We start from the raw sequence: 14,230 nt of genomic DNA, 5'->3' as shown, positions 1-14,230 counted from the left end.
ACCCAAGTCCCATGGACTTCACTGGGGCTTTTAGGTACTTCGGGTATTTTAACCTTGGGACAGCTCAAGCTTCATTTACAATGGGAGGGAAGTCAGATTAAAGTGCCACATAGCTCTTCTGGTGACCCTCTGCACAGGGGTGAGTTTTACCCAGGGCTCCTGTTGTACCTGAATCTTTGGGAACTTCCAAAAATAGATTGTTTAGAGTATTAGACAAAAATGTGATCGAGTGTGGTTTTGAGAAGACTGGCTTTCACATCCTTAATTGCAGTTCAAAAAATGTCAAACAGAGGGAGTAATATTCTTCTCAGTTACTCTGAATTTACCCAAGTAACTTCTACAGAGAAGTGTAACAAAGAACAATTTTTGTGCAAGATACTACATTTCCAAGTGATGCAATATAGTTCATTCAGTGGGAGTTATTCAAAATCATTTTTTATATCAGAATCTCAGGCTGTGATAATTAGGTTTATAAAGGCCAAGCAGCGCTTGTAAACTGATAAAATTTGCATTGGTGTAGTTGGAGAAGTTTTTGCCGACTCAGACTTTATGAAACAGGTTAAAGGTCAAAGAAAATCATCTCTGTGCTGCATCCCATGAACAAATAATCTAGACATTTGAAGGTTTGGTAATATTCTGTTCAGGGAGGGAGTACAAATATCTCCCTTCTTTTTCCTGGCTATAGATTTTAAGTTACTTTTCTGACATGGTAGTAAATCTGAAGGTAGAAAAAGCATTAAAAATATATCATTCTATGAAATGGAATTATTTTTCCAGTCACATGCTGTACTTTGAAGGTGAACTCTATTTCATTTTTTGATGATTCCTCCCCCCCCCCCCCATTTTTGAAAGCTTTGTGCATGGGAGAACAAAAGAAAAGGATTTATTTTCTTCAGATGTGGCATGGGGGAAGTAAAATATAATCCAGTAAGTCTACAATGGGTCTGGTTAAAAGACTACTTTTCTTGTAGAACTAAAGAATTTTAAATCACACAAAAAGTAAGATGATGCTAACAAGCCTGGTAATGAAATCTTGTTAGTAGAAGTGGAGTATGCCCATCTAGTTATGTAATTGTTTCCCTCTCATAACTAAACTATGTACACTGTTTCTTGTATTGGATAATCATTTACTTTTCAGTGTAAGTAGTTAATTATATGCCATCCTTTAAGACTTACAAATGGTTATACTTAATCTGAGAAGATGCATTTTATCTTTACTGCAAAGATGTGTGTTTTTAAGTTCCTAGGAAGCACTGAAATATTTAAACATAATAGTAAGGTGATTATTTTGAAATCTGACTGTACAAGTACATTTAATAAATAGTGAGGCTGCTATTTAAGGACTGCTTTAATTGATATTCACTGAGCAAGTAATTCATCCCTTTGCATATTGTGCCCAGTCCCACCATTGGTTTGCTCCTATTATTGTTGTTGCCTATGCTCTTTCGATTACCTTATGGTTTACCACTAGGTATTATGACAGGATAAAAGGCAATCAGTAGAGGTGCTTCAGTCTTGAGGCCATAGAGATCTTAGTAATTGATGGGCTCCAATAAAATAATCATACTCCTAACACACAAGAGAACTTTATTAGGGTTGACAGAGGAAATGGTTTAAAATCCCTAGCACAAAACTAATGTGATTCATACCTAAAAGCCCTAAAAGGGAACACCAGTAGGAGAGCAAAGATAACCTTGCCTTTTGCAATACCTGGGATGACAGATCAGGTCATCTACTCTTCTGAAGGCAAGAAATTTTTAGCTTGGGCCTCCCAAGGTCTGCCTCTGGCATGCTAGTCATTGCTCTGTTGTCACACAGAGGTCCTTCATTATCTCCTCACTAGCTAGACATATTAGAGATCAAGGGCTTCTCCTCTGAGGACAATAAGAGAAATGGCCTCAACCCCTATAAGCCACTACCTAGCACCCACACACCCCACACAAGTTTTCCAGCTTGTTTAATGGCTTAATTCTTCACTGTATCTCGATTCTTATGTCAAAAGGCAGCTGCAGTGTTAAATTGCAGATAGTGGCCAGATATCTGCTTTGAGTCGGATCTTCTGTGTAAGGGTTTTGTAAAAGCATATAGAATTTCTATGCCAGAGACCAGTAGGTGTTACTTCAGCCTCTGCAAGGGACACTAGGCTAGATTCACAAAAGAACATAGGCGCCTAACTGCCATTTTAGGCACCAAAATCAGGCCCCCCTGAGATTCACAAAACCTACACTCAGATACCTGAACTCTGGGGGCACCTATACTCACTCAGAGCCTAAAGTTTTGCAGTAAGAGTTCCATAAATGCCTATGTTTATGCCTCTAAGCATGTGCACGACAGCCTCCCTCTAGGCACGCAGACACCCAAATCCCAGAGCAAGGTTTCTCCATCTAAATCACCTGAGCTAGCAAACATGCTCAGAGCCCACCTACCAGACCAGACCCCTGTAAGTGAACTAGCAGCATCAGCAACTCCTCCCCACTCATACCCTAACAGCGAAGCTAAAAGTTATTCACATGGGATGTGTGTGACCCCACTTCAAGTCCTCTCCACCTGAAGGGGAGAGGAAATTTAAACAGGGGTTTGCAACCTCTTGGGTGAGTATTGCATGGGCTATGGGATATTCTGATGGGGGGAGCTCCTCCCCCCCACACACACACTTTCTTCTGAAAACCATGTAGGTGCTTTGTAGCTCAGACTCCCAAGCAGACAGGCCAGACTTAGGCACCTATGGGAGGTGCCTAGCTGAGGGGGGTGTGCTATCTTAGGTGAGGCACCACCTAGTTGGCTTTAGTGAATCCCATCCTAAAGCACCTTTTCTTTTTTTTTCCCATTGTATAGGAGCCCAAGGGCTGAACTCAGTCTTCATGAATCAGACTGACTTTCTAAGCACCTCAAAGTTAGGTGTGGGGATGTCAGTGTCCCCAAGCTTACGTACCTTCGTGAATCAAGCCCACTGTGTGGAACCATCCAGCCGAACAGTTCCAAGTCTGGGCATTGTCAGATAAATCCAGCCTACCTCAGTCCATCAGTGGTCGCTTCTGCAAATTGCTGTGAAGAGTTTGTTACTACAGCTGGTCAACTTTTTTTGATTTCTTTAATTAATAAAGTATCAACATTTTTCCACTTTTTTCCTAAAAAGGGCATCCCATTTTTCAACTGGGGGGAAAAGGTTTCCACAAGATATTCACAAATATTTCCTCTCCTCCTCCCCCACATCTTGCAACCAGCTCTGACTACATTCTTAATGAGCATGCTAGATCAGGAGCAAGATAGGATGGTGTGTCTGAGCCTTTCAGATGGAAGAGGAGACTCTTCCATGAGGGGAGTTGAATCCGTTTCTCATAATGAAGTCAGGGGCCTTATGGGTTTCTGAATACTGATCGCCTGGGGTTCTGATCCTTGTCCATCTCGGTTATTTAAAAACATGGTCTGGCTGTAGGGCCATGGTTAACAGGCATTGATTCCTTATATAGGTGAAATTAGATTGATCTAAGGGATAGGGGGTGGTGTTCTCACAGTGTGTGATCAGGATCCTCTATACACAGGCCTCAAAACTCCCCATCAGTTACGTGAAAAAGCTCAGCGATATTTAAGCCTAAGTTTGGGTTGTTTTAAATCTAAAAATAAGGTCCCATTTACTGACCAACCATCCAAAAAGTCCCACAAGTTTCTGATTTCCAAATGTCACTTCAACCATCAGAACTTTTAAAGTGAGTTGCTTTTAAATTTCTTAAAGAAGAAACAGCTCAACTGACATGCAGAAACAAAACAGAGTATTGCAATTGCCATTAAAGTGTTTAACATCTGCAGAGGGTCAGCCTTGGACTGACTCTCTATTCAGGGGTGATAATATTTAGGTATGGATTGAAAGTGTCATTAAAAAAGGATGCATTCCTGGACACACATAATGCAATAGCAGATGGTGCATTATGGTGATATGCTGTATGTTTTTAGAATATACTATTTGTTATTTTATTGTCAGTTGCTTGTAGAAGGTTGTAAATATCATTGAAAGAATCTATCATTTAAATACCTAGTATAATGCTTGAAGTTCATTTCATTTAAATACATTACACTATAATATATATTTAAGAACACTATGTAGTACCTGTTAAACATTAAATGTGAGAACTGAAAACGGTCAGCTGTTTTCTCTTTTGCAATTGTTGATGTATACTGTACTGGAGAAGATGTTTTACTTAGAAGTTTTGGGTACTGCCTTTATCCCAATGGATTTTTCCCCATTGCAGTTGTGACTCCATATCAGCCTTTCTGGGTTTTAGAACCAATGCTGCATATCATTAACAGAGTTGCAATACATAACATTTTGAAGTTTTGTACATGCCAATATAGGAATTCTAGTTTGCACTTATTACTGTATCCATAGTCACTGGGGCATAGAACCTTGTATACTATCCATATCATGCTGTTGTTTAAGCCTATATTGTCTGCTTAGATGAGAGTCATTGTTAATAGATTTTCCTTTCCTCTCCAGCATAAGTTGAATCTTATTTCAAACCATACTTTGAACAGTAAATGTAGTGATTTAACTCTCGTAAATGTTTATGGCATAACGTTTGTCAGTGTTTGCCTGTCTACCTTCAATATTTAAAATTCTATTCTTATCTTAGCAAGTATTGATTAATATGCCAACCAGTGCCAGTAAGAATTAGTGTTTTATGGAGTGCATCATCCATGTCTGTCTGTCTAATGGAGAAATACATTTGTACAATTAGTACAAATTTGGCAGCATTCCAAATGATAATTTTTTTCTAACTTTATTTAGTACATGTGGTACAAGACCATCCTGGAAAATGATGATTTTTTAAAAAAAATCCTAAATCAGGAAATGCTGTTCATATCTACTGTTCACAGCCTAGTCTGCTTCTAGTCATACTACTTCCATTGCTGATCATTTATCTAAACTTCACCATAAATATTTAGAAGTCTATTGTCCTTTGTGTACATGCTCAGGTCCCAAGGATAGGAATTCTGTGCACAAGCCAAGAGAAGAGTGAACCCCTAGCAACCTGGCTTTTCTGTTTGAGCCCCATCCTGCTGCTCAAGTCAATGAGACCTTTGTCATGCATGAAACAAGAGGTCAGAGTGATAAGTTAATTTTGAATTACCTGCTTGCTCTCCATAGAATATTTGCTTAGGTTCAGTACCTCCCTTTGTATTTAAAAAAAAAAAAAAAAGTACAGCCTTTGATTTACTGTTTGTTTTAACACAAAACACTAGGGGATTTAAGTCATAACCCATCATTTTGAAAATACAAAAACAACTTAAGGCATAATTCCTTTCTGTAAAGGTAGGAAGTGTTAATATTTATCATAGGTAACATAGGAACATTAGGGCACCTCAGTTGGCTTAGCCTCAGTTTCTCCCACATTCTTTACAGGTGGGAGAGGGGCAGGACTCTATAAAGGCCAAGAGTCCTTTCTCAAAGGCCTAAAGTAACAAATATAAAAACCAAACCTTTAATCCAGCTAGCCATCTCTTTCACACAGGCACACCTCAACTTCTACAGCCTTCCCGCAACCACAGCTCAGGCTCCTGTGCCTCCCACAACCACCCTGCCCTGCCCCTAACACATTTTCCCCCTCCTTTAGGGGCTCACCCAGTCTGCAGCTTATGAGGGTTCCCACCACCAGTCAGACTTCCAGCTCATCCAAGTAGCCTGACTGCTCTCCTCAAGCAACTTCCCAGAGTGAGAGCACTTCCATCTGGCCTGACTCCACTCTTTATGGAAAAAAGCCCTGCACTCTGCCAGCTGGGCTTTATTTCTAATTAGGTCTGGCCCACCCTCCAGGTTCAAACAAACAGGTTAATAGGCTTCTCAGGTTCACATTAACCCTTTCCCAGCATGTGTGGGGTGAACATGCAGTCAGAGGCACCAACTTCCCAAGTTATTGGGGGATGCTCCACCCCTGCTCTGACCCAGGTCCTGCCCACATTTCACCTCACTTCTTCCCATCCCCACTCTGCCTCTTCCTGCTCCTCTCCCTCCCCCCCCCCAGTGCCTCCTGCATGCTGCTGAACAGCTGATCATGGTGGGCAGGAGGCACTGGGATGAGCTGATCGGCGAGGCCCACCAGTAGGCGGGAGGGAAGGGCTGATAGGGTGACCAGACAGCAAGTGTGAAAAATCGGGACAGGATGGGGGGTAATAGGCGCCTATGTAAAACAAAGTCCAAAATATTAGATTTCTTTGTGATGGTGGAATGGCACGTGCTTCCCCCATTTCTGTCTCTCTGCAATTCTTGCATTTATTATGGGCATCATTTTGTGACCTGGCAATATATTGATATTTACATCAGCAAACAATGTATAATATTAATAATTAATTAACATGCATGCACGTGACTCAAAACAGCTAAAAGTTTCAAACTGAGGTCTCCTGCATTAAAGGGTATCCTTTTAAGAGTATAGAAGCAGAAAACCTAAAGGAAAAAAAATGTAGGTATGAATTCTATAAGCTGTCTGAGGGATGGTTACACTAGTGCAGGAGCCGGCAAACTTTTTGGCCTGAGGGCCACATCAGGTTTCCGAAATTGTATGGAGGGCCTGTTAGGGCTAGTCTGCCCAACCAGGAGCTCAGGGGCTGGGCAGGAGGGTCCCGGGGGCCGGATGTGGCCTGCGGGCCATAGTTTGCCCACATCTGCACAAGTGACTGTATCTAAATTCTAAAGGAAAGTAACTACTGCCATCTGCACAGAAACCAACTTTTTGGAAAATCTCAGGTATTGTCAATTCCAACTGTTGAGCCTGTAATCTCTGGAAACGGTCCTGAAGCACAAAGTTCAAATCCCGATTCAAAACTTTTCCAACATGTGGATATGTTTCTATCTGGAATTTCGATTCAGGGCCTTGCCATGTTTTATTTTTTGGACATGACTCTTAAACCCATATAATATTTTTACATTAACTGTGCTAATTGTAAATAAGTATACAAAGAAGTATATCTCAAATGCAGAAAAAATCTGTCATCCTTATTTTTATAATGAAGCAGCAAAATGTAGTGAGTAACTCAGATGTTCATGTACTTTAGACTCAGAATATAAGTTGCCATGAACTGAGACACATTTTGAGGCCAAAGGTCTTATATAAATTTTTTAAATGTCTTTTGCTGATTTAAAACCCTTGGTTAGCAGATCACTTGAGCATTTTTGTTCTTTGTACTGCTTTGTGGATAGGGTAGCTGATGTTGCTATAGAAAGCAAGGGGTTTCTTTTCTGTTTGGGTTAATTAAAAATAACATTTATTTTTAATGGAGGAATAAATCCTCATTACCTAAGAGAAAGACAGCATGGTCTGTAAACTGGAGCGTTCCCAGCAACTGCAACTGCTGTTGCTTTTAGTTAAAACTGATGAAGTGGTCTCCAAGGTAGCTAGGCCACTCTAATCTCCAAGGTACAGTAGCTGAATAGCTTTGATCTTTTAGGACTGTATAGGTAGTGCCAAGTCAACTGAACTGAATCCATAACTGGAGAGGCAGCCAGTGCAGAGTGCCGAGCACTGGCATAATGCGATTTTCTTATTCTGGCGTACTTTGAATAAGACCCATTTGAACAAGAGCTGTAAGAGAGCCCAGTTTTCAATATTAGAAATCAGCTTTATATTTTAATCCCCTAAACACAAGCATACTGAGTAGAGTTTGGGGACAAACAAGAGAGCGTGGGCGGGTAGTAGTATACATCCAAAGCATAGAAAAAGATCTTTAATATTTACATGTGGCTTCCTCGTTTACACCAGTAGGGCAAACAAGCAAGCAAGCAGAGAGTATACTTCTGAGTTGGGTACAAAAAAGTAGAGGTGTTCTTGCCCGTCAGAGAAGATGTGGGGCATTTTGGCCCTCAAGATTTTTCTGTGGGAAAAAACGGAAGTAAAGAGGTAAGACAAATTTGTTCTCAAGAAGCCAGTGTTGATGAGACACACGTCCTTGGAAGACATGTTGTAATTACCAGGGCACGGGTGCTCAGGCATAATTATTAGTATCAGGTGCCAAGCAAAGGTCAGAGCTGGAGACAGTGTCAGGGCTAAGGCATAGGACAGGGACTTAGAGTGAGGCAAGAAAGCAGGAAATGGGACCAGACAGGGATCTGAGATAAGGAGGACAGGAACCAGGAGGAGGCAGGAATGCATGAGGCAGGGAAGCAGGAAGAGTCCATAGTAGCAGCCAACCAGGCATACCTTTAGTAGCTCAGGCAATTGCCTGTACCTCTTCCTGGTTTCAATAGAGCTCCTCAGCCAATCAGAGGTGATGGATGTTTTTCCCAACCAGGAGCTTTGGGGACAGCACCCTTTGTTAACTGGTACTTCAATGGTTCCCTTTTCTAGTCACTCAGGTGAACTGCTGGGTGGTGGTCATGGTCTGAGGACTGTCTGGGGGCCTGGGGTTGAGGCCTGTGATCCCTCACACTTATATGAATTCACAGATGAAATGTGCTCAGATACCATGGTGGTGGCCACAGGATAAGAATCTGAACAGAAAAAGCAATAGATACTCTGCTTGTGGTGTCAGGAGGACCATGAGTTTTGCTTATTTAATCACATGCACTTTGATACCTAATTGTGACAAGAATGTGCTCAGATACTACAGTGATGAAGGCACCATAAGAATGCTTATAGAACAGAACAGAACAGAACTCCCCTTCCTAGTTAGGCCAGACAGTATTTTGATGTGAGTATTGTGATTCTGGAGACCCTTTATACCTGTACTCATGAGCAACCCTACCACAATACCAGAGCTAAATTATTCTTGGCAATCCCCACGGCACTAACTTTGCTAGCTGTCTTCCTCTGTGTACGTACTGGTAAAGTGTAATTAAGAGGACTCCTGCTCTTTGAAGCACTAACATTAATTATTAGTGCTATTACTTACTACTGGCATAAAGGGTATGTCTACACTGCAATTAAACACTTGTGACTGGCCCATGCCAGCTGATTCAGGATTGCAAGGCTCAGGCTAAGAGGCTATTTAATAGCAGTGTGAAAATTCAGGCTCAGGCTGGAACCCAGGCTCTGGGACCCTCCCACTCACAGGGTCCCAGAGCCCGAGTTCCAGATCAAGCCCAAATGTCTACACCACAAGTAAACAGCCCCTCAGTCCAAGCCCCATGAGCTTAAGTCAGAGTAGACATACCCAAATGGACTGAACAAGCAGGTGTAGCAGTAGAGACAGTGAAGAATAGAAGAGAATGTAACAGGGATGGGGAAAAAACACAAAATAGGGAATGAAAAGAAAGAAAAGAAACCTAGAGAAGGACTATAAAAATCATTGTGTTATAAAATGGGAATGCAGACAGAGACCAACATTTTCAAACATGGATGCCTAAAATTAAGCGCCTAATCTATATTTGGCACCTACAAAAAAGTGAACTGATTTTGTGAGTTGATATTTCCAATAAAGCCAAAGACAATTGTGGGTGCCCAGAAACACAGCAAATCAGACCCCTTTTATTTGGGTGCTCAAATATGGATGCAGATGTATAGCTTAAGGCACTCATGTATGAACATTTGACCTCTGTTCCCTGAGAAAAGTGTGTGCAGCCCTTATTCTCTAAGGGAACCATCAAGACCTCAAGGATCAGGCAATACATTTGTGCACAATAGCCAGAAACAGGGAGTAAACAAAGAGCTGGCACAAACCTACTCTTAAGTTGATAAATTTCCCACGGATATCCAGGGCCCAGGAGTCAGCCCCAAGACATCTAGTTAAATTACAAAAGGACTGAAACAGCCAAATATACAGATGGGGAAATGGAGGGGTGGGGAATTTAATAAAGAAACAGAGCTTCCCTTCAAGCTTTCAGCTTCTTTATATAAAAATTAATGAGTTAAAACTCAGTTTAATAAGTATGAAAAATGCCCTGCCACTGTCAGATTAATATAAAGGCCCCTCCACAAATTAAACCTCCTCAGACTAGATATGATGGGCCAGATGTTTGTCCCTGAAACACTGGTGTAAATCTGGAGTAACTTCATTCAGATAAATGGACCTGTAGGGGTTTACACCACTGTGTCCGAGAGCAGAATCTGACGGCTTGTCTTTATATGGCTGATCTCTTCTTTTACTATTTATGGCCCCAATTAGGGAAAGCAATTAAGTATGTGTTTAAATCCATCCCTATTCAGGACAGACACAAAGATTGGCAAAGTGGTAAATAATGAGGAGGACAAAGCAGTCATCTAGAGCAATCTGGATCACTTGGTAAGTGCCATCCATTTAAACAAAATGTGTTTTAACACAGACAAATGCAAAGTTATACAACTAGGAACAAGGAATGCAGGCCATACTACACACCAGAGGAATTTATCCTGGAAAACAGTGACTTTGAGGAGGATTTGAAGATCAAAGTGGAAAAGTTACTCAAAAGGAGCTCCTAGTGTATTGCTGTGGCAAACACAGCTAACGTGGTCCTGGGCTGTATAAATAAGGGAGTAGTGAGTAGGAGTAGACAGGTGATTTTACCTCTGCGTATGGCATTGATGAACCCAATACTAGAATACTGCATCTAGTTCTGCTGTCCACCTTTTAAAAAGGATGTTGAAAAAGTGTAGACAGGACAGGAAAGAGCCACAAAAATGATTTAAAGGCTGGAGAAAATGCCTTACAGTGAGAAACTGAAAGAACTCAAATCTGTTTATCTTACCAAATAGAAGATTGAGCATTGACTTGATTACAGTGTAAAAGTACCGTCATGGGGAGAAAATATCAGGTACTAAAAGTTCATGGAGTATAGGTCCATCAATGGCTATTAGCCTGGATGGGCAGGAATGGTGTCCCTAGCCTCTGTTTGCCAGAAGCTGGGAACGGGCGACAGGAGATGGATCACTTGATGATTACCTGTTCTGTTCATTCCCTCTGGGGCACCTGGCATTGGCCACAGTCGGAAGACATAGCCCAGGATACCGGGCTAGAAGGATCTTTGGTCTGACCCAGTATGGCCATTCTTATAATAAGAATCAATGGCTGGAAACTGAAGCCAGACAAATTCAAATTAGAAATAAGGTACAAATCTTTAACAGGGAGGGTGATTAACCACTGGAACAAACTACCAAGGGAAGTGATGGATTTTCCATCTCCTAATGTCTTCAACACAAGATTGGGTGCCTTTCTGAAAGATATGCTTTAGTCAAATAAGTTATTGGGCTCAGTAAAGGGATAACTGGTTGATATGTAGTGGTCTGTGGTATACAGGAGGTCAGACTAGATAATCTAATGGTCCCTTTTGGCCTTAGGCACTATGAATCTATAGATTTATGAACATGTATATGACATAACTGGGTAAAATCCTGCCAGACTAATGTCAACCCTGCCCTCTAACCTGGGATGCCCTTTACAATGCTTTGCTGCTGTAGCCTCCACCCACTGCTCATAAGCAGCCCCCAGCATGCAAGTCCCTCCCAGCTACGTCTGTGTGTGCTGCAGGGAGCCAGACACACCTTGGCTCTTACCAGAACTGGTTATACTGTAAGGTGACTCCAAAACACACCCAGTCTTAGATTTCCCCCCAGAAATGTGTGTTCTGTACTGCCCAGCCCTCTCCTGGACAATAAAAATTTATATAAAGTCTGTTGTTTGTTTAATAGAAAAAATGTATACACAACTTGCTACCTCAAATGAAGTTTCCCCAAACACTTCAATTTAAACACAGTGGATTAGATAAAATAAAATAAGTTTATTAACTACAAAGATATTTTAAATGAATGCAAATAACGAGGCATAAAAGTCAGAAATAGTTGCAAGAAAATAAAGTTAAAACACTCCTGGTGCCTAACTTAACAAAACTATATCCGATTCAAGCAAAGTTTCTCACCGTATGCCTTCAGCTATTTTACCAAACTAGTACCACACCCTCTAGTCAGGTGTCCTTCTCCCAGAATCCAATGAAAGCTTCCTCTGTTACTTCAGCTGCAGAGAATTGATAGTGGGGGTTGGGTGTTGTCTGGGGTTGTTTGCTCCTCCATTTTATAGTTTTGGTCCCTCTTTGAAAAACATTTCCAGCTGGGCACTAGAAGACAAAAAGTCTAGGTAGAATGATGTTCCCTGCTGCTTTTTTCTCACTTGTTTGAGCTTCCTTTGGCTCCCCTTCCTGCTTCATGTCTCTGTTTACTGCTCAAATGCAAATTAAGCAGAGCACACATTCCTTTGTTTAGGACAGATCTGTTTGCCAGCTTCTCCTGGAGTAGAGCTGTGGTTTGGAACATATGTTAATAACTTCATAAAGGGAAATCTTATAACTTCACATACAATGTTCCCACACATCTTACCAGGACAATAATGACCAGCAAATTATGAGTTTTCAAATGATATCTCACAAGGCATACACTGTACAAATAGAAAAGGAGTACTTGTGGCACCTTAGAGACTAACCAATTTATTTGAGCATAAGCTTTCGTGAGCTACAGCTCACTTCATCGGATGCAGTGAGCTGTAGCTCACGAAAGCTTATGCTCAAATAAATTGGTTAGTCTCTCAGGTGCCACAAGTACTCCTTTTCTTTTTGCGAATACAGACTAACATGGCTGCTACTCTGAAACCTGTCATTGTACAAATATTACAACAATATGTAGTGCGTGGACACAGAGGTACATTCCATCACAATAAGCAAGCGGGTAAAGGTCTAACCTTCTGTAGTTACTAGATACTGCTAAATTTGAGCCAGATTGTGAACCCTATACTCATGCTGGTGAGCAGTTATATACCAGCAGTTCCCTTGACTTCTGGCCCTTTGATTCTGGCACAAGGGAATTTTTGGTGAGGTAGGTAGAGACAGTATTATTACAGCATCTCAATTAAATCTGAAAAGCAACAGCAGACGCCTTTCAACCATTTGATCCAGCTTTCCCAAATGTAAATTGTAAAACTGTCAATTTGCCTTTTTAATCTGAGTCTCAAATAGCAAAAGTCTGAATTGTTCCACTGTGGGTGTGAGATGATGTTATATTTTTCGCTTACCATGACTGTACCTATTCTTTGGTACTGATCCTGAAAGAAAATTAATGGGCTGCTTACTCAGTATCGCAGCGTTTCAGGTAACAAATGCATGGCAGCTATTTAACCAGTACCTGGCTAGCAAACCAGTAAGGGTGGCATTAATGATTTTGCCGAAAGTTAACTAAGTGCATCTATCACTTTGTCATGTATGGTAAAAGAAAGCATCAATCAAAGGATAAGAGGGTAGCACTCTCAGCTTCCCTTTGCAGGTAGTGGTGAAATCTGCTACAAAAATCAATAGAATTGGAGCGGTGCGCTGCATTCAAGATGGTTAAATATAATGGAGAGAGAAATGGGAGCAGTGAGGCTGGCAAAATACCCCTCTAATTCAATGGTGGGAAGTGTACTATGGGTGAGCAAAACACACTTAAAGGTCTTTCCAGAAGGCTACACAATGGTCATGCCCCCAAAGTCAATTTCTGTGGTTTAACCATCTCTCTTATTTTAAAATGTGTTTACTCCCAAGCAGGGGAAAAAAGATGTGTGGTTCCAGTTATTATACTCCTAAGCTCACTTTCTCATTCCCAAACACCTGCCCCGGCTCCCGTGATTTTCAAGATCCACTCTGAAATTGCCCCTCTTTGGGACAGATCCTCAGCTGGTGTAAACTAGTCTAGTCCCACTGGCTTTCATGATGCAAAATCAATGTACCCCAGCTGAGGATCAGGCCCCTTGTTTTTATAATTCCCTATTGACTTGAAATAAATAGGGTCACAGAATTCTGCTCTCCTCCTCCTTTGACGAGTATTGGCCTCCTGTAGGTCCCTTCCCATGATCTTTCCATTCCCAAGAATGGACAGCCTCATGCAGTGCAGCTCCTGCTCTCTGAAAAACTTCTCTAAGAGCAATCTTTTGACATCTCATCTCTTTGCCTTTTGCCTATAGTGCATTCCAGCACTTATTTAACTTTGTAACTAGAGCTGGTTGCATTTTTTCATTTAGAACAATTTGACAAAAATGGGACTTTTTCAAAGAACATTTTTACAAAATTTAGTGGGTTTTTTTTTCTATTTTTGGCAATTCTTTTAGGTTTCAGTTTTGCAGCTTTCCCCGCTTTTTTCCTCCTTCTTTTAGTGGCAAAATAGAAAAAGGAACAAACACCAAGAAAAGTGGGGAAAAGAGATAAGGGGTGAGAGGAAGGGAAAACACAAAAATAAGGAAAATAAAAATTTAAAACCAAAAACAAAAACCAACATTTTTGTTCCAAACATTTAAAGCACAATATTTTCAC

At 41.1% G+C, this 14,230-nt stretch overlaps 1 long non-coding RNA gene across 2 annotated transcripts in view; it reads right to left on the bottom strand.

The window, feature by feature from the left end:
- The window catches only part of LOC142071611 (uncharacterized), a 295,027-nt gene that overhangs the window by 26,734 nt on the left and 254,063 nt on the right, over positions 1-14,230 (bottom strand). The window contains exon 3 of one of the 2 annotated variants that reach the window (XR_012667734.1): positions 11,819-12,013. The exons of the other annotated variant lie outside the window; for it this stretch is intronic. This is a non-coding gene — a long non-coding RNA (uncharacterized LOC142071611). The remainder of the gene's footprint in view (positions 1-11,818; positions 12,014-14,230) is intronic. 2 annotated transcript variants of the gene reach the window in all.

This window comes from Caretta caretta, chromosome 3, assembly GCF_965140235.1.
Source record: "Caretta caretta isolate rCarCar2 chromosome 3, rCarCar1.hap1, whole genome shotgun sequence".
NCBI classification, from domain to species: domain Eukaryota; kingdom Metazoa; phylum Chordata; order Testudines; family Cheloniidae; genus Caretta; species Caretta caretta.
This window is presented reverse-complemented; position numbering and strand designations above follow the sequence as displayed.